Source organism: Aethina tumida, chromosome 5 (assembly GCF_024364675.1).
Source record: "Aethina tumida isolate Nest 87 chromosome 5, icAetTumi1.1, whole genome shotgun sequence".
NCBI classification, from domain to species: Eukaryota; Metazoa; Arthropoda; class Insecta; order Coleoptera; family Nitidulidae; genus Aethina; species Aethina tumida.
The window spans coordinates 6,792,530-6,815,604 of NC_065439.1; positions in this window are offsets into that span (position 1 = coordinate 6,792,530).

Genomic DNA, 23,075 nt, shown 5'->3' on the forward strand with positions numbered 1-23,075 from the left:
TCTAAAGAATCTAAAGAATCTAAAGAATCTAAAGAATCTAAAGAATCTAAAGAATCTAAAGAATCTAAAGAATCTAAAGAATCTAAAGAATCTAAAGAATCTAAAGAATCTAAAGAATCTAAAGAATCTAAAGAATCTAAAGAATCTAAAGAATCTAAAGAATCTAAAGAATCTAAAGAATCTAAAGAATCTAAAGAATCTAAAGAATCTAAAGAATCTAAAGAATCTAAAGAATCTAAAGAATCTAAAGAATCTAAAGAATCTAGAGAATCTTAAGAATCTAAAGAATCTAAAGAATCTAAAGAATCTAAAGAATATAAATAACCTAAAGAATCTAAAAAATCTAAAGAATCTAAAGAACCTAAAGAATCTAAAGAATCTAAAGAATCTAAAGAATCTAAAGAATCTAAAGAATCTAAAGAATCTAAAGAATCTAAAGAATCTAAAGAATCTAAGGAATCTAAAGAATCTAAAGAATCTAAAGAATCTAAAGAATCTAAAGATTCTAAAGAATATAAATAACCTAAAGAATCTAAAAAATCTAAAGAATCTAAAGAATCTAAAGAATCTAAAGAATCTAAAGAATCTAAAGAATCTAAAGAATCTAAAGAATCTAAAGAATCTAAAGAATCTAAAGAATCTAAGGAATCTAAAGAATCTAAAGAATCTAAAGAATCTAAAGAATCTAAAGATTCTAAAGAATATAAATAACCTAAAGAATCTAAAAAATCTAAAGAATCTAAAGAACCTAAAGAATCTAAAGAATCTAAAGAATCTAAAGAATCTAAAGAATCTAAAGAATCTAAAGAATCTAAAGAATCTAAAGAATCTAAAGAATCTAAAGAATCTAAAGAATCTAAAGAATCTAAAGAATCTAAAGAATCTAAAGAATCTAAAGAATCTAAAGAATCTAAAGAATCTAAAGAATCTAAAGAATCTAAAGAATCTAAAGAATCTAAAGAATGTAAAGAATCTAAAGAATCTAAAGAATCTAAAAAATCTAAAAAATCTAAAGAATCTAAAGAATCTAAAGAATCTAAAGAATCTAAAGAATCTAAAGAATATAAATAATCTAAAGAATCTAAAGAATCTAAAGAATCTAAAGAAACTAAAGAATCTAAAGAATCTAAAGAATCTAAAGAATCTAAAGAATCAAAAGAATCTAAAGAATCTAAAGAATCTAAAGAATCTAAAAAATCTAAAGAATCTAAAGAAACTAAAGAACCTAAAGAATCTAAAGAATCTAAAGAATCTAAAGAATCTAAAGAATCTAAAGAATCTAAAGAATCTAAAGAATCTAAAGAATCTAAAGAATCTAAAGAATCTAAAGAATCTTAAGAATCTAAAAAATCTTAAGAATCTAAAGAATCTAAAAAATCTAAAGAATCTAAAGAATCTAAAGAATCTAAAGAATCTAAAGAATCTAAAGAATCTAAAGAATCTAAAGAATCTAAAGAATCTAAAGAATCTAAAGAATCTAAAGAATCTAAAGAATCTAAAGAATCAAAAGAATCCAAAGAATCTAAAGAATCTAAAGAATCTAAAGAATCTAAAGAATCTAAAGAATCTAAAGAATCTAAAGAATTTAAATAATCTAAAAAATCTAAAGAATCTAAAGTATCTAAAGAATCTAAAGAATCTAAAGAATCTAAAGAATCTAAAGAATCTAAAGAATCTAAAGAATCTAGAGAATCTAAAGAATCTAAAGAATCTAAAGAATCTAAAGAATCTAAAGAATCTAAAGAATCTAAAGAATCTAAAGAATCTAAAGAATCTAAAGAATCTAAAGAATCTAAAGAATCTAAATAATTTAAAGAATCTAAAGAATCTAAAGAATCTAAAGAATCTAAAGAATCTAAAGAATCTAAAGAATCTAAAGAATCTAAAGAATATTAATAATCTAAAGAATCTAAAAAATCTCAAGAATCTAAAGAACCTAAAGAATCTAAAGAATCTAAAGAATCTAAAGAATCTAAAGAATCTAATGAACCTAAAGAATCTAAAGAATCTAAAGAATCTAAAGAATTTAAAAAATCTAAAAAATCTAAAGAATCTAAAGAATCTAAAGAATCTAAAGAATCTAAAGAATCTAAAGAATCTAAAGAATCTAAAGAATCTAAAGAATCTAAAGAATCTAAAGAATCTAAAGAATCTAAAGAATCTAAAGAATCTAAAGAATCTAAAGAATCTAAAGAATCTAAAGAATCTAAAGAATCTAAAGAATCTAAAGAATCTAAAGAATCTAAAGAATCTAAAGAATCTAAAGAATCTAAAGAATCTAAAGAATCTAAAGAATCTAAAGAATCTAAAGAATCTAAAGAATCTAAAGAATCTAAAGAATCTAAAGAATCTAAAGAATCTAAAGAATCTAAAGAATCTAAAGAATCTAAAGAATCTAAAGAATCTAAAGAATCTAAAGAATCTAAAGAATCTAAAGAATCTAAAGAATCTAAAGAATCTAAAGAATCTAAAGAATCTAAAGAATCTAAAGAATCTAAAGAATCTAAAGAATCTAAAGAATCTAAAGAATCTAATGAATCTAAAGAATCTAAAGAATCTAAAGAATCTAAAAATCTAAAGAATCTAAAGAATCTAGAGAATCTTAAGAATCTAAAGAATCTAAAGAATCTAAAGAATCTAAAGAATCTAAAGAATCTAAAGAATCTAAAGAATCTAAAGAATATTAATAATCTAAAGAATCTAAAAAATCTAAAGAATCTAAAGAACCTAAAGAATCTAAAGAATCTAAAGAATCTAAAGAATCTAAAGAATCTAATGAACCTAAAGAATCTAAAGAATCTAAAGAATTTAAAGAATCTAAAAAATCTAAAGAATCTAAAGAATCTAAAGAATCTAATGAACCTAAAGAATCTAAAGAATCTAAAGAATTTAAAGAATCTAAAAAATCTAAAGAATCTAAAGAATCTAAAGAATCTAAAGAATCTAAAGAATCTAAAGAATCTAAAGAATCTAAAGAATCTAAAGAATCTAAAGAATCTAAAGAATCTAAAGAATCTAAAGAATCTAAAGAATCTAAAGAATCTAAAGAATCTAAAGAATCTAAAGAATCTAAAGAATCTAAAGAATCTAAAGAATCTAAAGAATCTAAAGAATCTAAAGAATCTAAAGAATCTAAAGAATCTAAAGAATCTAAAGAATCTAAAGAATCTAAAGAATCTAAAGAATCTAAAGAATCTAAAGAATCTAAAGAATCTAAAGAATCTAAAGAATCTAAAGAATCTAAAGAATCTAAAGAATCTAAAGAATCTAAAGAATCTAAAGAATCTAAAGAATCTAAAGAATCTAAAGAATGTAAAGAATCTAAAGAATCTAAAGAATCTAAAGAATCTAAAGAATCTAAAGAATCTAAAGAATCTAAAGAATCTAAAGAATCTAAAGAATCTAAAGAATCTAAAGAATCTAAAAATCTAAAGAATCTAAAGAATCTAGAGAATCTTAAGAATCTAAAGAATCTAAAGAATCTAAAGAATCTAAAGAATCTAAAGAATCTAAAGAATCTAAAGAATCTAAAGAATCTAAAGAATCTAAAGAATCTAAAGAATCTAAAGAATCTAAAGAATCTAAAGAATCTAAAGAATCTAAAGAATCTAAAGAATCTAAGGAATCTAAAGAATCTAAAGAATCTAAAGAATCTAAAGAACCTAAAGAATCTAAAGAATCTAAAGAATCTAAAGAATCTAAAGAATCTAAAGAATCTAAAAAACCTAAAGAATCTAAAGAATCTAAAGAATCTAAAGAATCTAAAGAATCTAAAGAATCTAAAGAATCTAAAGAATCTAAAGAATCTAAAGAATCTAAAGAATCTAAAGAATCTAAAGAATCTAAAGAATCTAAAGAATCTAAAGAATCTAAAGAATCTAAAGAATCTAAAGAATCTAAAGAATCTAAAGAATCTAAAGAATCTAAAGAACCTAAAGAATCTAAAGAATCTAAAGAATCTAAAGAATCTAAAGAACCTAAAAATCTAAAGAATCTAAAGAATCTAAAGAATCTAAAGAATCTAAAGAATCTAAAGAATCTAAAGTATCTAAAGAATCTAAAGAATCTAAAGAATCTAAAGAATCTAAAGAATCTTAAAATCTAAAGAATCTAAAGAATCTAAAGAATCTAAAGAATCTAAAGAATCTAAAGAATCTAAAGAATCTAAAGAATCTAAAGAATCTAAAGAATCTAAAGAATCTAAAGAATCTAAAGAATCTAAAGAATCTAAAGAATCTAAAGAATCTAAAGAATCTAAAGAATCTAAAGAATCTAAAGAATCTAAAGAATCTAAAGAATCTAAAAAATCTAAAGAATCTAAAGAATCTAAAGAATCTAAAGAATATAAATAATCTAAAGAATCTAAAGAATCTAAAGAATCTAAAGAATCTAAATAATCTAAAGAATCTAAAGAATCTAAAGAATCTAAAGAATCTAAAGAATCTAAAGAATCTAAAGAATCTAAAGAATCTAAAGAATCTAAAGAATCTAAAGAATCTAAAGAACCTAAAGAATCTAAAGAATCTAAAGAATCTAAAGAATCTAAAGAATCTAAAGAATCTAAAGAATCTAAAGAATCTAAAGAATCTAAAGAATCTAAAGAATCTAAAGAATCTGAAGAATCTAAAGAATCTAAAGAATCTAAAGAATCTAAAGAATATAAGGAATCTAAAAAATCTAAAGAAACTAAAGAATCTAAAGAATCTAAAGAATCTAAAGAATCTAAAGAATCTAGAGAATCTTAAGAATCTAAAGAATCTAAAGAATCTAAAGAATCTAAAGAATCTAAAGAATCTAAAGAATCTAAAGAATCTAAAGAATCTAAAGAATCTAAAGAATCTAAAGAATCTAAAGAATCTGAAGAATCTAAAGAATCTAAAGAAACTAAAGAATCTAAAGAATCTAAAGAATCTAAGGAATCTAAAAAATCTAAAGAATCTAAAGAATCTAAAGAATCTAAAGAATCTAAAGAATCTAAAGAATCTAGAGAATCTTAAGAATCTAAAGAATCTAAAGAATCTAAAGAATCTAAAGAATCTAAAGAATCTAAAGAATCTAAAGAATCTAAAGAATCTAAAGAATCTAAAGAATCTAAAGAATCTAAAGAATCTAAAGGATCTAAAGAATCTAAAGAATCTAAAGAATCTAAAGAATCTAAAGAATCTAAAGAATCTAAAGAATCTAAAGAATCTAAAGAATCTAAAAAATCTAAAGAATCTAAAGAACCTAAAGAATCTAAAGAATCTAAAGAATCTAAAGAATCTAAAAGAATCTAAAGAATTTAAAGAATCTAAAGAATCTGAAGAATCTAAAGAATCTAAAGAATCTAACGAATTTAAAGAATCTAAAGAATCTAAAGAATCTAAAAAATCTAAAGAATGTAAAGAATCTAAAGAATCTAAAGAATCTAAAGAATCTAGAGAATCTTAAGAATCTAAAGAATCTAAAGAATCTAAAGAATATAAATAATCTAAAGAATCTAAAAAATCTAAAGAATCTAAAGAAACTAAAGAATCTAAAGAATCTAAAGAATCTAAAGAATCTAAAGAATCTAAAAATCTAAAGAATCTAAAGAATCCAAAAAATCTAAAGAATCTAAAGAATCTAAAGAATCTAAAGAATCTAAAGAATCTAAAGAATCTAAAGAATCTAAAGAATCTAAAGAATCTAAAGAATCTAAAAAATCTAATGAATCTAAAGAATCTAAAGAATCTAAAGAATCTAAAGAATCTAAAGAATATAAATAATCTAAAGAATCTAAAAAATCTAAAGAATCTAAAGAACCTAAAGAATCTAAAGAATCTAAAGAATCTAAAGAATCTAAAGAATCTAAAGAATCTAAAGAATCTAAAGAATCTAAAGAATATAAAGAATCTAAAGAATCTAAAGAATCTAAAGAATCTAAAGAATCTAATGAATCTAAAGAATCTAAAGAATATAAAGAATCTAAAAAATCTAAAGAATCTAAAGAATCTAATGAATCTAAAGAATCTAAAGAATCTAAAGAATCTAAAGAATCTAAAGAATATAAATAATCTAAAGAATCTAAAAAATCTAAAGAATCTAAAGAACCTAAAGAATCTAAAGAATCTAAAGAATCTAAAGAATCTAAAGAATCTAAAAATCTAAAGAATCTAAAGAATCTAAAGGATCTAAAGAATCTAAAGAATATAAAGAATCTAATGAATCTAAATAATCTACAGAATCTAAAGAATCTAAAGAATCTAAAGAATCTAAAGAATCTAAAGAATCTAAAGAATCTAAAGAATCTAAAGAATCTAAAGAATCTAAAGAATCTAAAGAATCTAAAAATCTAAAGAATCTAAAGAATCTAAAGAATCTAAAGTATCTGAAGAATCTAAAGGATCTAAAGAATCTAAAGAATCTAAAGAATCTAAAGAATCTAAAGAATCTAAAGAATCTAAAGAATCTAAAGAATCTAAAGAATCTAAAGAATCTAAAGAATCTAAAGAATCTAAAGAATCTAAAGAATCTAGAGAATCTTAAGAATCTAAAGAATCTAAAGAATCTAAAGAATCTAAAGAATATAAATAACCTAAAGAATCTAAAAAATCTAAAGAATCTAAAGAACCTAAAGAATCTAAAGAATCTAAAGAATCTAAAGAATCTAAAGAATCTAATGAACCTAAAGATTCTAAAGAATCTAAAGAATCTAAAGAATTTAAAGAATCTAAAAAATCTAAAGAATCTAAAGAATCTAAAGAATCTAAAGAATCTAAAGAATCTAAAGAATCTAAAGAATCTAAAGAATCTAAAGAATCTAAAGAATCTAAAGAATCTAAAGAACCTAAAGAATCTAAAGAATCTAAAGAATCTAAAGAATCTAAGGAATCTAAAGAATCTAAAGAATCTAAAGAATCTAAAGAATCTAAAGAATCTAAAGAATATAAATAACCTAAAGAATCTAAAAAATCTAAAGAATCTAAAGAACCTAAAGAATCTAAAGAATCTAAAGAATCTAAAGAATCTAAAGAATCTAAAGAATCTAAAGAATCTAAAGAATCTAAAGAATCTAAAGAATCTAAAGAATCTAAAGAATCTAAAGAATCTAAAGAATCTAAAGAATCTAAAGAATCTAAAGAATCTAAAGAATCTAAAGAATCTAAAGAATCTAAAGAATCTAAAGAATCTAAAGAATCTAAAGAACCTAAAGAATCTAAAGAATCTAAAGAATCTAAAGAATCTAAGGAATCTAAAGAATCTAAAGAATCTAAAGAATCTAAAGAATCTAAAGAATATAAATAACCTAAAGAATCTAAAAAATCTAAAGAATCTAAAGAACCTAAAGAATCTAAAGAATCTAAAGAATCTAAAGAATCTAAAGAATCTAAAGAATCTAAAGAATCTAAAGAATCTAAAGAATCTAAAGAATCTAAAGAATCTAAAGAATCTAAAGAATCTAAAGAATCTAAAGAATCTAAAGAATCTAAAGAATCTAAAGAATCTAAAGAATCTAAAGAATCTAAAGAATCTAAAGAATCTAAAGAATCTTAAGAATCTAAAGAATCTTAAGAATCTAAAGAATCTAAAAAATCTAAAGAATCTAAAGAATCTAAAGAATCTAAAGAATCTAAAGAATCTAAAGAATCTAAAGAATCTAAAGAATCTAAAGAATCTAAAGAATCTAAAGAATCTAAAGAATCTAAAGAATCTAAAGAATCTAAAGAATCAAAAGAATCCAAAGAATCTAAAGAGTCTAAAGAATCTAAAGAATCTAAAGAATCTAAAGAATCTAAAGAATCTAAAGAATTTAAAGAATCTAAAAAATCTAAAGAATCTAAAGTATCTAAAGAATCTAAAGAATCTAAAGAATCTAAAGAATCTAAAGAATCTAAAGAATCTAAAGAATCTAAAGAATCTAAAGAATCTAAAGAATCTAAAGAATCTAAAGAATCTAAAGAATCTAAAGAATCTAAAGAATCTAAAGAATCTAAAGAATCTAAAGAATCTAAAGAATCTAAATAATTTAAAGAATCTAAAGAATCTAAAGAATCTAAAGAATCTAAAGAATCTAAAGAATCTAAAGAATCTAAAGAATCTAAAGAATATTAATAATCTAAAGAATCTAAAAAATCTAAAGAATCTAAAGAACCTAAAGAATCTAAAGAATCTAAAGAATCTAAAGAATCTAAAGAATCTAATGAACCTAAAGAATCTAAAGAATCTAAAGAATCTAAAGAATTTAAAGAATCTAAAAAATCTAAAGAATCTAAAGAATCTAAAGAATCTAAAGAATCTAAAGAATCTAAAGAATCTAAAGAATCTAAAGAATCTAAAGAATCTAAAGAATCTAAAGAATCTAAAGAATCTAAAGAATCTAAAGAATCTAAAGAATCTAAAGAATCTAAAGAATCTAAAGAATCTAAAGAATCTAAAGAATCTAAAGAATCTAAAGAATCTAAAGAATCTAAAGAATCTAAAGAATCTAAAGAATCTAAAGAATCTAAAGAATCTAAAGAATCTAAAGAATCTAAAGAATCTAAAGAATCTAAAGAATCTAAAGAATCTAAAGAATCTAAAGAATCTAAAGAATCTAAAGAATCTAAAGAATCTAAAGAATCTAAAGAATCTAAAGAATCTAAAGAATCTAAAGAATCTAAAGAATCTAAAGAATCTAAAGAATCTAAAGAATCTAAAGAATCTAAAGAATCTAAAGAATCTAAAGAATCTAAAGAATCTAAAGAATCTAAAGAATCTAAAGAATCTAAAGAATCTAAAAATCTAAAGAATCTAAAGAATCTAGAGAATCTTAAGAATCTAAAGAATCTAAAGAATCTAAAGAATCTAAAGAATCTAAAGAATCTAAAGAATCTAAAGAATCTAAAGAATCTAAAGAATCTAAAGAATATTAATAATCTAAAGAATCTAAAAAATCTAAAGAATCTAAAGAACCTAAAGAATCTAAAGAATCTAAAGAATCTAAAGAATCTAAAGAATCTAATGAACCTAAAGAATCTAAAGAATCTAAAGAATCTAAAGAATTTAAAGAATCTAAAAAATCTAAAGAATCTAAAGAATCTAAAGAATCTAATGAACCTAAAGAATCTAAAGAATCTAAAGAATCTAAAGAATTTAAAGAATCTAAAAAATCTAAAGAATCTAAAGAATCTAAAGAATCTAAAGAATCTAAAGAATCTAAAGAATCTAAAGAATCTAAAGAATCTAAAGAATCTAAAGAATCTAAAGAATCTAAAGAATCTAAAGAATCTAAAGAATCTAAAGAATCTAAAGAATCTAAAGAATCTAAAGAATCTAAAGAATCTAAAGAATCTAAAGAATCTAAAGAATCTAAAGAATCTAAAGAATCTAAAGAATCTAAAGAATCTAAAGAATCTAAAGAATCTAAAGAATCTAAAGAATCTAAAGAATCTAAAGAATCTAAAGAATCTAAAGAATCTAAAGAATCTAAAGAATCTAAAGAATCTAAAGAATCTAAAGAATCTAAAGAATCTAAAGAATCTAAAGAATCTAAAGAATCTAAAGAATCTAAAGAATCTAAAGAATCTAAAGAATCTAAAGAATCTAAAGAATCTAAAGAATCTAAAGAATCTAAAGAATCTAAAGAATCTAAAGAATCTAAAGAATATAAAGAATCTAAAAATCTAAAGAATCTAAAGAATCTAGAGAATCTTAAGAATCTAAAGAATCTAAAGAATCTAAAGAATCTAAAGAATCTAAAGAATCTAAAGAATCTAAAGAATCTAAAGAATCTAAAGAATCTAAAGAATCTAAAGAATCTAAAGAATCTAAGGAATCTAAAGAATCTAAAGAATCTAAAGAATCTAAAGAACCTAAAGAATCTAAAGAATCTAAAGGATCTAAAGAATCTAAAGAATCTAAAGAATCTAAAGAACCTAAAGAATCTAAAGAATCTAAAGAATCTAAAGAATCTAAAGAATCTAAAGAATCTAAAGAATCTAAAGAATCTAAAGAATCTAAAGAATCTAAAGAATCTAAAGAATCTAAAGAATCTAAAGAATCTAAAGAATCTAAAGAATCTAAAGAATCTAAAGAATCTAAAGAATCTAAAGAACCTAAAGAATCTAAAGAATCTAAAGAATCTAAAGAATCTAAAGAATCTAAAAATCTAAAGAATCTAAAGAATCTAAAGAATCTAAAGAATCTAAAGAATCTAAAGTATCTAAAGAATCTAAAGAATCTAAAGAATCTAAAGAATCTAAAGAATCTAAAAATCTAAAGAATCTAAAGAATCTAAAGAATCTAAAGAATCTAAAGAATCTAAAGAATCTAAAGAATCTAAAGAATCTAAAGAATCTAAAGAATCTAAAGAATCTAAAGAATCTAAAGAATCTAAAGAATCTAAAGAATCTAAAGAATCTAAAGAATCTAAAGAATCTAAAGAATCTAAAGAATCTAAAGAATCTAAAGAATCTAAAGAATCTAAAGAATCTAAAGAATCTAAAAAATCTAAAGAATCTAAAGAATCTAAAGAATCTAAAGAATATAAATAATCTAAAGAATCTAAAGAATCCAAAGAATCTAAAGAATCTAAAGAATCTAAATAATCTAAAGAATCTAAAGAATCTAAAGAATCTAAAGAATCTAAAGAATCTAAAGAATCTAAAGAATCTAAAGAATCTAAAGAATCTAAAGAACCTAAAGAATCTAAAGAATCTAAAGAATCTAAAGAATCTAAAGAATCTAAAGAATCTAAAGAACCTAAAGAATCTAAAGAATCTGAAGAATCTAAAGAATCTAAAGAATCTAAAGAATCTAAAGAATCTAAGGAATCTAAAAAATCTAAAGAAACTAAAGAATCTAAAGAATCTAAAGAATCTAAAGAATCTAAAGAATCTAGAGAATCTTAAGAATCTAAAGAATCTAAAGAATCTAAAGAATCTAAAGAATCTAAAGAATCTAAAGATTCTAAAGAATCTAAAGAATCTAAAGAATCTAAAGAATCTAAAGAATCTGAAGAATCTAAAGAATCTAAAGAATCTAAAGAATCTAAAGAATCTAAAGAATCTAAGAAATCTAAAAAATCTAAAGAAACTAAAGAATCTAAAGAATCTAAAGAATCTAAAGAATCTAAAGAATCTAAAGAATCTAGAGAATCTTAAGAATCTAAAGAATCTAAAGAATCTAAAGAATCTAAAGAATCTAAAGAATCTAAAGAATCTAAAGAATCTAAAGAATCTAAAGAATCTAAAGAATCTAAAGAATCTAAAGAATCTAAAGAATCTAAAGAATCTAAAGAATCTAAAGAATCTAAAGAATCTAAAGGATCTAAAGAATCTAAAGAATCTAAAGAATCTAAAGAATCTAAAGAATCTAAAGAATCTAAAGAATCTAAAGAATCTAAAGAATCTAAAAAATCTAAAGAATCTAAAGAACCTAAAGAATCTAAAGAATCTAAAGAATCTAAAGAATCTAAAAGAATCTAAAGAATTTAAAGAATCTAAAGAATCTGAAGAATCTAAAGAATCTAAAGAATCTAACGAATTTAAAGAATCTAAAGAATCTAAAGAATCTAAAAAATCTAAAGAATGTAAAGAATCTAAAGAATCTAAAGAATCTAGAGAATCTTAAGAATCTAAAGAATCTAAAGAATCTAAAGAATCTAAAGAATATAAATAATCTAAAGAATCTAAAAAATCTAAAGAATCTAAAGAAACTAAAGAATCTAAAGAATCTAAAGAATCTAAAGAATCTAAAGAATCTAAAAATCTAAAGAATCTAAAGAATCCAAAAAATCTAAAGAATCTAAAGAATCTAAAGAATCTAAAGAATCTAAAGAATCTAAAGAATCTAAAGAATCTAAAGAATCTAAAGAATCTAAAAAATCTAATGAATCTAAAGAATCTAAAGAATCTAAAGAATCTAAAAATCTAAAGAATCTAAAGAATCTAAAGAATCTAAAGAATCTAAAGTATCTGAAGAATCTAAAGGATCTAAAGAATCTAAAGAATCTAAAGAATCTAAAGAATCTAAAGAATCTAAAGAATCTAAAGAATCTAAAGAATCTAAAGAATCTAAAGAATCTAAAGAATCTAAAGAATCTAAAGAATCTAAAGAATCTAAAGAATCTAAAGAATCTAAAGAATCTAAAGAATCTAAAGAATCTAAAGAATCTAAAGAATCTAAAGAATCTAAAGAATCTAAAGAACCTAAAGAATCTAAAGAATCTAAAGAATCTAAAGAATCTAAAGAACCTAAAAATCTAAAGAATCTAAAGAATCTAAAGAATCTAAAGAATCTAAAGAATCTAAAGTATCTAAAGAATCTAAAGAATCTAAAGAATCTAAAGAATCTAAAGAATCTAAAAATCTAAAGAATCTAAAGAATCTAAAGAATCTAAAGAATCTAAAGAATCTAAAGAATCTAAAGAATCTAAAGAATCTAAAGAATCTAAAGAATCTAAAGAATCTAAAGAATCTAAAGAATCTAAAGAATCTAAAGAATCTAAAGAATCTAAAGAATCTAAAGAATCTAAAGAATCTAAAAAATCTAAAGAATCTAAAGAATCTAAAGAATCTAAAGAATATAAATAATCTAAAGAATCTAAAGAATCTAAAGAATCTAAAGAATCTAAATAATCTAAAGAATCTAAAGAATCTAAAGAATCTAAAGAATCTAAAGAATCTAAAGAATCTAAAGAATCTAAAGAATCTAAAGAATCTAAAGAATCTAAAGAACCTAAAGAATCTAAAGAATCTAAAGAATCTAAAGAATCTAAAGAATCTAAAGAATCTAAAGAATCTAAAGAATCTAAAGAATCTGAAGAATCTAAAGAATCTAAAGAATCTAAAGAATCTAAAGAATCTAAGGAATCTAAAAAATCTAAAGAAACTAAAGAATCTAAAGAATCTAAAGAATCTAAAGAATCTAAAGAATCTAGAGAATCTTAAGAATCTAAAGAATCTAAAGAATCTAAAGAATCTAAAGAATCTAAAGAATCTAAAGAATCTAAAGAATCTAAAGAATCTAAAGAATCTAAAGAATCTAAAGAATCTGAAGAATCTAAAGAATCTAAAGAATCTAAAGAATCTAAAGAATCTAAAGAATCTAAGGAATCTAAAAAATCTAAAGAAACTAAAGAATCTAAAGAATCTAAAGAATCTAAAGAATCTAAAGAATCTAGAGAATCTTAAGAATCTAAAGAATCTAAAGAATCTAAAGAATCTAAAGAATCTAAAGAATCTAAAGAATCTAAAGAATCTAAAGAATCTAAAGAATCTAAAGAATCTAAAGAATCTAAAGAATCTAAAGAATCTAAAGAATCTAAAGGATCTAAAGAATCTAAAGAATCTAAAGAATCTAAAGAATCTAAAGAATCTAAAGAATCTAAAGAATCTAAAAAATCTAAAGAATCTAAAGAACCTAAAGAATCTAAAGAATCTAAAGAATCTAAAGAATCTAAAAGAATCTAAAGAATTTAAAGAATCTAAAGAATCTGAAGAATCTAAAGAATCTAAAGAATCTAACGAATTTAAAGAATCTAAAGAATCTAAAAAATCTAAAGAATGTAAAGAATCTAAAGAATCTAAAGAATCTAGAGAATCTTAAGAATCTAAAGAATCTAAAGAATCTAAAGAATCTAAAGAATATAAATAATCTAAAGAATCTAAAAAATCTAAAGAATCTAAAGAAACTAAAGAATCTAAAGAATCTAAAGAATCTAAAGAATCTAAAGAATCTAAAAATCTAAAGAATCTAAAGAATCCAAAAAATCTAAAGAATCTAAAGAATCTAAAGAATCTAAAGAATCTAAAGAATCTAAAGAATCTAAAGAATCTAAAGAATCTAAAGAATCTAAAAAATCTAATGAATCTAAAGAATCTAAAGAATCTAAAGAATCTAAAAATCTAAAGAATCTAAAAATCTAAAGAATCTAAAGAATCTAAAGAATCTAAAGAATCTAAAGTATCTGAAGAATCTAAAGGATCTAAAGAATCTAAAGAATCTAAAGAATATAAAGAATCTAATGAATCTAAATAATCTACAGAATCTAAAGAATCTAAAGAATCTAAAGAATCTAAAGAATCTAAAGAATCTAAAGAATCTAAAAATCTAAAGAATCTAAAGAATCTAAAGAATCTAAAGAATCTAAAGTATCTGAAGAATCTAAAGGATCTAAAGAATCTAAAGAATCTAAAGAATCTAAAGAATCTAAAGAATCTAAAGAATCTAAAGAATCTAAAGAATCTAAAGAATCTAAAGAATCTAAAGAATCTAAAGAATCTAAAGAATCTAAAGAATCTAAAGAATCTAAAGAATCTAAAGAATCTAAAGAATCTAAAGAATCTAAAGAATCTAATGAATCTAAAGAATCTAAAGAATCTAAAGAATCTAAAGAATCTAAAGAATCTAAAGAATCTAAAGAATCTAAAGAATCTAAAGAATCTAAAGAATCTAAAGAATCTAAAGAATCTAAAGAATCCAAAGAATCTAAAGAATCTAAAGAATCTAAAGAATCTAAAGAATCTAAAGAATCTAAAGAATCTAAAGATTCTAAAGAATCTAAAGAATCTAAAGAATCTAAAGAATCTAAAGAATCTAAAGAATCTAAAGAATATAAATAATCTAAAGAATCTAAAAAATCTAAAGAATCTAAAGAACCTAAAGAATCTAAAGAATCTAAAGAATCTAAAGAATCTAAAGAACCTAAAGAATCTAAAGAATCTAAAGAATCTAAAGAATCTAAAGAATCTAAAGAATCTAAAGAATCTAAAGAATCTAAAGAATCTAAAGAATCTAAAGAATCTAAAGAATCTAAAGAATCTAAAGAATCTAAAGAATCTAAAGAATCTAAAAAATCTAAAGAATCTAAAGAATCTAAAGAATTTAAAGAATCTAAAGAATCTAAAGAATCTAAAGAATCTAAAGAATCTAAAGAATCTAAAGAATCTAAAGAATCTAAAGAATCTAAAGAATCTAAAGAAACTAAAGAATCTAAAGAATCTAAAGAATCTAAAGAATCTAGAGAATCTTAAGAATCTAAAGAATCTAAAGAATCTAAAGAATCTAAAGAATCTAAAGAATCTAAAGAATCTAAGGAATCTAAAGAATCTAAAGAATCTAAAGAATCTAAAGAATCTAAAGAATCTAAAGAATCTAAAGAATCTAAAGAATCTAAAGAATCTAAAGAATCTAAAGAATCTAAAGAATCTAAAGAATCTAAAGAATCTAAAGAATCTAAAGAATCTAAAGAATCTAAAGAATCTAAAGAATCTAAAGAATCTAAAGAATCTAAAGAATATAAATAATCTAAAGAATATAAAAAATCTAAAAAATCTAAAGAATCTAAGGAACCTAAAAATCTAAAGAATCTAAAGAATCTAAAGTACCTAAAGAATCTAAAGAATCTAAAGAATCTAAAGAATCTAAAGAATTTAAAGAATCTAAAAAATCTAAAGAATCTAAAGAATCTAAAGAATCTAAAGAATCTAAAGAATCTAAAGAATCTAAAGAATCTAAAGAATCTAAAGAATCTAAAGAATCTAAAGAATCTAAAGAATCTAAAGAATCTAAAGAATCTAAAGAATCTAAAGAATCTAAAGAATCTAAAGAATCTAAAGAATCTAAAGAATATAAATAATCTAAAGAATCTAAAAAATCTAAAGAATCTAAAGAACCTAAAGAATCTAAAGAATCTAAAGAATCTAAAGAATCTAAAGAATCTAAAGAATCGAAAGAACCTAAAGAATCTAAAGAATCTAAAGAATCTAAAGATTCTAAAGAATCTAAAGAATCTAAAGAATCTAAAGAATCTAAAGAATCTAAAGAATCTAAAGAATCTAAAGAATCTAAAGAATCTAAAGAATCTAAAGAATCTAAAGAATCTAAAGAATCTAAAGAATCTAAAGATTCTAAAGAATCTAAAGAATCTAAAGAATCTAAAGAATATAAATAATCTAAAGAATCTAAAAAATCTAAAGAATCTAAAGAACCTAAAGAATCTAAAGAATCTAAAGAATCTAAAGAATCTAAAGAATCTAAAGAACCTAAAGAATCTAAAGAATCTAAAGAATCTAAAGAATTTAAAGAATCTAAAAAATCTAAAGAATCTAAAGAATCTAAAGAATCTAAAGAATCTAAAGAATCTAAAGAATCTAAAGAATCTAAAGAATCTAAAGAATCTAAAGAATCTAAAGAATCTAAAGAATCTAAAGAATCTAAAGAATCTAAAGAATCTAAAGAATCTAAAGAATCTAAAGAATCTAAAGAATCTAAAGAATCTAAAGAATCTAAAGAATCTAAAGAATCTAAAGAATCTAAAGAATCTAAAGAATCTAAAGAATCTAAAGAATCTAAAGAATCTAAAGAATCTAAAGAATCTAAAGAATCTAAAGAACCTAAACAATCTAAAGAATCTAAAGAATCTAAAGAATCTAAAGAATCTAAAGAATCTAAAGAATCTAAAGAATCTAAAGAATCTAAAGAATCTAAAGAATCTAAAGAATCTAAAGAATCTAAAGAATCTAAAGAATCTAAAGAATCTAAAGAATCTAAAGAATCTAAAGAATCTAAAGAATCTAAAGAATCTAAAGAACCTAAAAATCTAAAGAATCTAAAGAATCTAAAGAATCCAAAGAATCTAAAGAATCTAAAGAATCTAAAGAATCTAAAGTATCTAAAGAATCTAAAGAATCTAAAGAATCTAAAGAATCTAAAGAATCTAAAGAATCTAAAGAATCTAAAAATCTAAAGAATCTAAAGAATCTAAAGAATCTAAAGAATCTAAAGAATCTAAAGAATCTAAAAAATCTAAAGAATCTAAAGAATCTAAAGAATCTAAAGAATATTAATAATCTAAAGAATCTAAAAAATCTAAAGAATCTAAAGAACCTAAAGAATCTAAAGAATCTAAAGAATCTAAAGAATCTAAAGAATCTAAAGAATCTAAAGAATCTAAAGAATCTAAAGAATCTAAAGAATCTAAAGAATCTAAAGAATCTAAAGAATCTAAAGAATCTAAAGAATCTAAAGAATCTAAAGAATCTAAAGAATCTAAAGAATCTAAAGAATCTAAAGAATCTAAAGAATCTAAAGAATCTAAAGAATCTAAAGAATCTAAAGAATCTAAAGAATCTAAAGAATCTAGAGAATCTTAAGAATCTAAAGAATCTAAAGAATCTAAAAAATCTAAAGAATCTAAAGAACCTAAAGAATCTAAAGAATCTAAAGAATCTAAAGAATCTAAAGAACCTAAAGAATCTAAAGAATCTAAAGAATCTAAAGAATCTAAAGAATCTAAAGAATCTAAAGAATCTAAAGAACCTAAAGAATCTAAAGAATCTAAAGAATCTAAAGAATCTAAAGAATCTAAAGAATCTAAAGAATCTAAAGAATCTAAAGAATCTAAAGAATCTAAAGAATCTAAAGAATCTAAAGAATCTAAAGAATCTAAAGAACCTAAAGAATCTAAAGAATCTAAAGAATCTAAAGAATCTAAAGAACCTAAAAATCTAAAGAATCTAAAGAATCTAAAGAATCTAAAGAATCTAAAGAATCTAAAGTATCTAAAGAATCTAAAGAATCTAAAGAATCTAAAGAATCTAAAGAATCTAAAAATCTAAAGAATCTAAAGAATCTAAAGAATCTAAAGAATCTAAAGAATCTAAAAAATCTAAAGAATCTAAAGAATCTAAAGAATCTAAAGAATCTAAAGAATATAAATAATCTAAAGAATCTAAAAAATCTAAAGAATCTAAAGAACCTAAAGAATCTAAAGAATCTAAAGAATCTAAAGAATCTAAAGAATCTAAAGAATCTAAAGAATCTAAAGAATCTAAAGAATCTAAAGAATCTAAAGAATCTAAAGAATCTAAAGAATCTAAAGAATCTAAAGAATCTAAAGAATCTAAAGAATCTAGAGAATCTTAAAAATCTAAAGAATCTAAAGAATCTAAAAAATCTAAAGAATCTAAAGAACCTAAAGAATCTAAAGAATCTAACGAATCTAAAGAATCTAAAGAACCTAAAGAATCTAAAGAATCTAAAGAATCTAAAGAATCTAAAGAATCTAAAGAATCTAAAGAACCTAAAGAATCTAAAGAATCTAAAGAATCTAAAGAATCTAAAGAATCTAAAGAATCTAAAGAATCTAAAGAATCTAAAGAATCTAAAGAATCTAAAGAATCTAAAGAATCTAAAGAATCTAAAGAATCTAAAGAACCTAAAGAATCTAAAGAATCTAAAGAATCTAAAGAATCTAAAGAACCTAAAAATCTAAAGAATCTAAAGAATCTAAAGAATCTAAAGAATCTAAAGAATCTAAAGTATCTAAAGAATCTAAAGAATCTAAAGAATCTAAAGAATCTAAAGAATCTAAAAATCTAAAGAATCTAAAGAATCTAAAGAATCTAAAGAATCTAAAGAATCTAAAAAATCTAAAGAATCTAAAGAATCTAAAGAATCTAAAGAATCTAAAGAATATAAATAATCTAAAGAATCTAAAAAATCTAAAGAATCTAAAGAACCTAAAGAATCTAAAGAATCTAAAGAATCTAAAGAATCTAAAGAATCTAAAGAATCTAAAGAATCTAAAGAATCTAAAGAATCTAAAGAATCTAAGGAATCTAAGGAATCTAAAGAATCTAAAGAATCTAAAGAATCTAAAGAATCTAAAGAATCTAAAGAATCTAAAGAATCTAAAGAATCTAAAGAATCTAAAGAATCTAAAGAATCTAAAGAATCTAAAGAATCTAAAGAATCTAAAGAATCTAAAGAATCTAAAGAATCTAAAGAATCTAAAGAATCTAAAGAATCTAAAGAATCTAGAGAATCTTAAGAATCTAAAGAATATAAAGAATCTAAAAAATCTAAAGAAACTAAAGAACCTAAAGAATCTAAAGAATCTAAAGAATCTAAAGAATCTAAAGAATCTAAAGAATCTAAAGAATCTAAAGAATCTAAAGAATCTAAAGAATCTAAAGAATCTAAAGAATCTAAAGAATCTAAAGAATCTAAAGAATCTAAAGAATCCAAAGAATCTAAAAAATCTAAAGAATCTAAAGAATCTAAAGAATCTAAAAAATCTAAAGAATCTAAAGAATCTAAAGAATCTAAAGAATATAAATAATCTAAAGAATCTAAAGAATCTAAAGAATCTAAAGAATCTAAAGAATCTAAAGAATCTAAAGAATCTAAAGAATCTAAAGAATCTAAAGAATCTAAAGAATCTAAAGAATCTAAAGAATCTAAAGAACCTAAAAATCTAAAGAATCTAAAGAATCTAAAGAATCCAAAGAATCTAAAGAATCTAAAGAATCTAAAGAATCTAAAGAATCTAAAGTATCTAAAGAATCTAAAGAATCTAAAGAATCTAAAGAATCTAAAGAATCTAAAGAATCTAAAGAATCTAAAAATCTAAAGAATCTAAAGAATCTAAAGAATCTAAAGAATCTAAAGAATCTAAAGAATCTAAAGAATCTAAAAAATCTAAAGAATCTAAAGAATCTAAAGAATCTAAAGAATATTAATAATCTAAAGAATCTAAAAAATCTAAAGAATCTAAAGAACCTAAAGAATCTAAAGAATCTAAAGAATCTAAAGAATCTAAAGAATCTAAAGAATCTAAAGAATCTAAAGAATCTAAAGAATCTAAAGAATCTAAAGAATCTAAAGAATCTAAAGAATCTAAAGAATCTAAAGAATCTAAAGAATCTAAAGAATCTAAAGAATCTAAAGAATCTAAAGAATCTAAAGAATCTAAAGAATCTAAAGAATCTAAAGAATCTAAAGAATCTAAAGAATCTAAAGAATCTAGAGAATCTTAAGAATCTAAAGAATCTAAAGAATCTAAAAAATCTAAAGAATTTAAAGAACCTAAAGAATCTAAAGAATCTAAAGAATCTAAAGAATCTAAAGAACCTAAAGAATCTAAAGAATCTAAAGAATCTAAAGAATCTAAAAAATCTAAAGAATTTAAAGAACCTAAAGAATCTAAAGAATCTAAAGAATCTAAAGAATCTAAAGAACCTAAAGAATCTAAAGAATCTAAAGAATCTAAAGAATCTAAAGAATCTAAAGAATCTAAAGAATCTAAAGAACCTAAAGAATCTAAAGAATCTAAAGAATCTAAAGAATCTAAAGAATCTAAAGAATCTAAAGAATCTAAAGAATCTAAAGAATCTAAAGAATCTAAAGAATCTAAAGAATCTAAAGAATCTAAAGAATCTAAAGAACCTAAAGAATCTAAAGAATCTAAAGAATCTAAAGAATCTAAAGAATCTAAAAATCTAAAGAATCTAAAGAATCTAAAGAATCTAAAGAATCTAAAGAATCTAAAAAATCTAAAGAAAATCTAAAAAATCTAAAGAATCTAAAGAATCTAAAGAATCTAAAGAATCTAAAGAATATAAATAATCTAAAGAATCTAAAAAATCTAAAGAATCTAAAGAACCTAAAGAATCTAAAAAATCTAAAGAATCTAAAGAATCTAAAGAATCTAAAGAATCTAAAGAATATAAAGAATCTAAAGAATCTAAAGAATCTAAAGAATCTAAAGAATCTAAAGAATCTAAAGAATCTAAAGAATCTAAAGAATCTAAAGAATCTAGAGAATCTAAAGAATCTAAAGAATCTAAAGAATCTAAAGAATCTAAAGAATCTAAAGAACCTAAAGAATCTAAAGAATCTAAAGAATCTAAAGAATCTAAAGAACCTAAAGAATCTAAAGAATCTAAAGAATCTAAAGAATCTAAAGAATCTAAAGAATCTAAAGAACCTAAAGAATCTAAAGAATCTAAAGAATCTAAAGAATCTAAAGAATCTAAAGAATCTAAAGAATCTAAAGAATCTAAAGAATCTAAAGAATCTAAAGAATCTAAAGAATCTAAAGAATCTAAAGAATCTAAAGAATCTAAAGAACCTAAAGAATCTAAAGAATCTAAAGAATCTAAAGAATCTAAAGAACCTAAAAATCTAAAGAATCTAAAGAATCTAAAGAATCTAAAGAATCTAAAGAATCTAAAGAACCTAAAGAATCTAAAGAATCTAAAGAATCTAAAGAATCTAAAGAATCTAAAAATCTAAAGAATCTAAAGAATCTAAAGAATCTAAAGAATCTAAAGAATCTAAAAAATCTAAAGAATCTAAAGAATCTAAAGAATCTAAAGAATCTAAAGAATATAAATAATCTAAAGAATCTAAAAAATCTAAAGAATCTAAAGAACCTAAAGAATCTAAAGAATCTAAAGAATCTAAAGAATCTAAAGAATCTAAAGAATCTAAAGAATATAAATAATCTAAAGAATCTAAGGAATCTAAAGAATCTAAAGAATCTAAAGAATCTAAAGAATCTAAAGAATCTAAAGAATCTAAAGAATCTAAAGAATCTAAAGAATCTAAAGAATCTAAAGAATCTAAGGAATCTAAAAAATCTAAAGAATCTAAAGAATCTAAAGAATCTAAAGAATCTAAAGAATCTAAAGAATCTAAAGAATCTAAAGAATCTAAAGAATCTAAAGAATCTAAAGAATCTAAAGAATCTAAAGAATCTAAAGAATCTAAAGAATCTAAAGAATCTAAAGAATCTAAAGAATCTAAAGAATCTAAAGAATCTAAAGAATCTAGAGAATCTTAAGAATCTAAAGAATATAAAGAATCTAAAAAATCTAAAGAAACTAAAGAACCTAAAGAATCTAAAGAATCTAAAGAATCTAAAGAATCTAAAGAATCTAAAGAATCTAAAGAATCTAAAGAATCTAAAGAATCTAAAGAATCTAAAGAATCTAAAGAATCTAAAGAATCTAAAGAATCTAAAGAATCCAAAGAATCTAAAAAATCTAAAGAATCTAAAGAATCTAAAGAATCTAAAAAATCTAAAGAATCTAAAGAATCTAAAGAATCTAAAGAATATAAATAATCTAAAGAATCTAAAGAATCTAAAGAATCTAAAGAATCTAAAGAATCTAAAAAATCTAAAGAATCTAAAGAATCTAAAGAATCTAAAGAATCTAAAGAATCTAAAGAATCTAAAGAATCTAAAGAATCTTAAGAATCTAAAGAATCTAAAGAATCTAAAGAATCTAAAGAATCTAAAGAATCTAAAGAATCTAAAGAATCTAAAGAATCTAAAGAATCTAAAGAATCTAAAGAATCTAAAGAATCTAAAGAATCTAAAGAATCTAAAGAATCTAAAGAATCTAAAGAATCTAAAGAATCTAAAGAATCTAAAGAATCTAAAGAATCTAAAGAATCTAAAGAATCTAAAAAATCTAAAAAATCTAAAGAATCTAAAGAACCTAAAGAATCTAAAGAATCTAAAGAATCTAAAGAATCTAAAAGAATCTAAAGAATTTAAAGAATCTAAAGAATCTAAAGAATCTAAAGAATCTAAAGAATCTGAAGAATCTAAAGAATCTAAAGAATCTAACGAATTTAAAGAATCTAAAGAATCTAAAGAATCTAAAAAATCTAAAGAATGTAAAGAATCTAAAGAATCTAAAGAATCTAAAGAATCTAGAGAATCTTAAGAATCTAAAGAATCTAAAGAATCTAAAGAATCTAAAGAATCTAAAGAATCTAAAGAATCTAAAGAATCTAAAGAATCTAAAGAATCTGAAGAATCTAAAGAATCTAAAGAATCTAAAGAATCTAAAGAATCTAAAGAATCTAAGGAATCTAAAAAATCTAAAGAAACTAAAGAATCTAAAGAATCTAAAGAATCTAAAGAATCTAAAGAATCTAATGAATCTAAAGAATCTAAAGAATCTAAAGAATCTAAAGAATCTAAGGAATCTAAAAAATCTAAAGAAACTAAAGAATCTAAAGAATCTAAAGAATCTAAAGAATCTAAAGAATCTAAAGAATCTAGAGAATCTAAAGAATCTAAAGAATCTAAAGAATCTAAAGAATCTAAAGAATCTAAAGAATCTAAAGAATCTAAAGAATCTAAAGAATCTAAAGGATCTAAAGAATCTAAAGAATCTAAAGGATCTAAAGAATCTAAAGAATCTAAAGAATCTAATGAATCTAAAGAATCTAAATAATCTAAAGAATCTAAAGAATCTAAAGAATCTAAAGAATCTAAAGAATCTAACGAATTTAAAGAATCTAAAGAATCTAAAGAATCTAAAAAATCTAAA